The sequence below is a fragment of the Glycine max genome (assembly GCF_000004515.6).
Source record: "Glycine max cultivar Williams 82 chromosome 19 unlocalized genomic scaffold, Glycine_max_v4.0 Gm19_scaffold_94, whole genome shotgun sequence".
In the NCBI taxonomy this organism is placed as follows: domain Eukaryota; kingdom Viridiplantae; phylum Streptophyta; class Magnoliopsida; order Fabales; family Fabaceae; genus Glycine; species Glycine max.
This window is the reverse complement of record NW_024464697.1, coordinates 70,745-74,276: the sequence shown is the minus strand read 5'-3', so window position 1 is coordinate 74,276 and position 3,532 is coordinate 70,745. Positions and strand designations below refer to the sequence as shown.

The 3,532-nt window shown below is 39.8% G+C and overlaps 1 non-coding gene across 1 annotated transcript; it reads right to left on the bottom strand.

Annotated features, from left to right (window-relative positions):
* Positions 1 to 2,008: 2,008 nt before the first annotated feature.
* On the bottom strand, positions 2,009 to 2,115 carry LOC113000525 (small nucleolar RNA R71). The gene has a single exon (XR_003265858.1). It is a non-coding gene; the product is annotated as a small nucleolar RNA R71 (small nucleolar RNA).
* Positions 2,116 to 3,532: the final 1,417 nt, after the last annotated feature.

Sequence of the window (3,532 nt, the reverse complement as noted above, 5' to 3'; positions counted from 1 at the left end):
CAATTTTCCATTTTCTGCTTCTAATTACAATTTCGTTCTTGCTTCTTCTTCTACTTTCATTTACGTTTCTGTCTCATTTACATTTCTGTTCATTTACGTTTCTGCTTTATGTTTCATTTGCGTTTTCTATTTGAATCTATGGAAGGCTAGTTTTTCTGGTTTTGTTTCCTTTTGAGGACGAAGCCCAACTCTCTTTGAGGTTTCATTTGTAATGTGTTTTCCTGGCAGTTTTCCCTTCACCAGTTATCCCAAATTCGTGAACATTAATCAATGCACGCTTCGTGTTCGATTAATTGCCTCTGAGCCTAACTTGCGTTCATGCTTAATGGACGAAGGGCTAACTGGTGTATGTGGTGCCTAATCACGTATTGACAACCCTAAGTTGATTTTCGCTTAGTAAATTGAAATAGGGTTGGATTAAGTGGTTGACTGTTAGGGACGAATTCTCCATAACCCAGGATAAGAGAATGGCTTCTGAATCAGAGGAAACAACCCGTTTTTAATATTAGTAGTTTCATATTCCAGTTTACTTGTTCTGCTCTTTAATCACAAAACAAACAAACCCCCCCAATCGTTACTGTTATTGCGCAAGTATATTATGAACATTTGGTTTATCATTGTTCGTTGGGAAACGACCTAGGATCACTTCCTAGTTACTGCATTTTCATGTTTATATGATTCGGGTACGGCCTCGATCAAATTTGGCGCCGTTGCCGTGGAACAGTGTCCAAAGGTTCATAATAACTAGCTAGTGTTGTGTGTTTAATTCTTTCATGTTTTAAGTTTAATTGTTAGTATTGTGTTAGTATGTGTGTTAGTGTTGTTTAGTGTCTTGGTATTTTGTTTAGTGTGTGTTCTGTTTCAGTTTTCCTATTAAGCGCTTTCCCCGTTTCAGTTTTGGGTGTTTTGCTGTGAATAGTGTTTTGCGACGGACTTAACGGCCACCCATGCTGAATTATTTGAGATTTTGTGTTTTAGTAGGGTTGTTATTTTTGGCTGAATTTTTTTGTGGTAACTTCTTTTAACCTATATTTTGTGGGAAAAATAGCTAGAACCTTTAGTTTGGTCAGATTTGAAAGTTCCAAAAAAGTAGCAAATTTTGTGTTTGTTGAAACTTCAAACGGCCATAACTTTTGCTCCGGTTATCAGAATCGCAATTATTATATATGTATTTGAGGTCTCCATCGTCCAAAAATAGTGATTCTGTCAAAAGTTTTTTATTTTTCAAGTTTTATTCACTTATTTTTCTTAACCTACCATTTTTAGCTTCCATAGTTAGACTTTGAATTTTTGCCTGAAATTTTTTGTGCTATCTTCTCATCATTTTATAAGGTTGCTCACAAAATTTCAAGTCATTTGGATATCATTTGAGGGTAGCTGTAGTTCAAACCTGCACCTTTATTTACATGACAAAGCAACTAGTTGTGCATGCTGAATGTAGTGTATGACTAGAGGCAATCCATCTGACTTACAACCCTTTGATCCTGAGATAGATAGGACATTTCATAGATTATTTAGGCATCATTTTATACCTTTTGATCATCCTGAGCATTATGTTATTGGTGATTTTGAACATTTTGATTTTGAGCATTACAATTTTGAGCATTCTGATTCTGAACATTCTGAGAACATGGCACAACCTCCACCCCGTGAGAGGACTCTAAGGGAAATGGCTGCACCTGATTTCACCTACGAAAGCTTGTGCATCCAATACCCTGATGAGGATGTCCCATATATTCTTAAAACTGGACTGATTCATTTGCTTCCAAAGTTTCATGGCCTTGCAGGTGAAGACCCGCACAAACATTTGAAGGAATTTCATATTGTCTGCTCCACCATGAAACCCCCAGATGTCCAAGAGGATCATATATTTCTGAAGGCTTTTCCTCATTCTTTAGAGGGAGTGGCAAAGGACTGGTTGTATTACCTTGCTCCAAGGTCCATCACGAGCTGGGATGACCTGAAGAGAGTATTCTTAGAAAAAATTTTCCCTGCTTCCAGGACCACAGCCATCAGGAAGGATATCTCAGGTATTAGACAACTCAGTGGAGAGAGCCTGTATGAATATTGGGAGAGATTTAAAAAACTATGTGCCAGTTGCCCTCACCATCAGATTTCAGAGAAGCTGCTTCTCCAATATTTTTATGAAGGACTCAGTAATATGGAGAGAAGTATGATAGATGCTGCCAGTGGTGGAGCCCTTGGAGACATGACTCCTGCTGAAGCCAGAAATTTAATTGAGAAGATGGCTTCCAACTCCCAGCAGTTTAGCGCCAGAAATGATGCTATAGTCATTAGAGGAGTGCATGAGGTAGCTACAAACTCAGCTGCATCATCTGAAACTAAGAAGCTTGAAGGCAAACTGGATGCATTGGTTAACTTGGTAACCCAGCTGACCTTGAACCAGAAATCTATACCTGTTGCAAGGGTCTGTGGTTTGTGCTCCTTTGCTGACCACCATACAGACCTTTGCCCTTCCATGCAGCAACCTGGAGCAATTGAGCAGCCTGAAGCTTATGCTGCTAATATTTACAATAGACCTCCTCAACCTCAGCAGCAAAATCAACCACAGCAGAACAATTATGACCTCTCCAGCAACAGATACAACCCTGGATGGAGGAATCACCCTAATCTCAGATGGTCTAGCCCTCAGCAACAACAACAACAGCCTGCTCCTTCCTTCCAAAATGCTGCTGGCCCAAGCAGACCATACATTCCTCCACCAATCCAACAACAACAACAACCACAGAAACAGCCAACAGTTGAGGCTCCTGCACAACCTTCCCTCGAAGAACTTGTGAGGAAAATGACTATGCAGAACATGCAGTTTCAACAAGAGACCAGAGCCTCCATTCAGAGCTTAACCAATCAGATGGGACAATTGGCTACACAATTGAATCAACAAAAGTCCCAGAATTCTGACAAGCTGCCTTCCCAAGCTGTACAAAATCCCAAAAATGTCAGTGCCATTTCATTGAGGTCGGGAAAGCAGTGTCAAGGACCTCAACCCGTAACACCTTCCTCACCTGCAAATGAACCTGCCAAACTTCACTCTACTCCAAAAAAAGGTAACGACAAAAATTTACCTAACAATTTCTGTGCAGGTGAATCCTCCACTGGTAATTCTGATTTGCAGAAGCAACACATTCCTCCTCTTCCATTCCCTCTAAGAGCAGTTTCCAACAAAAAAATGGAAGACGCAGAGAAAGAGATCTTGGAAACATTCAGAAAAGTAGAGGTAAACATACCTCTGCTGGATGCAATAAAGCAAATTCCAAGATATGCCAAATTCTTGAAGGAGCTGTGCACTAATAAGAGGAAGCTTAAAGGAAGTGAACGAATTAGCATGGGCAGAAATGTCTCCGCACTGATTGGTAAATCTGTTCCCCAAATTCCTGAAAAATGTAAAGATCCAGGTACATTCAACATACCTTGTATTATAGGGAATAGTAAGTTTGACAATGCCATGCTAGATTTAGGAGCTTCTGTTAGTGTTATGCCTCTGTCTATTTTTAATTCTCTATCTCTAGGT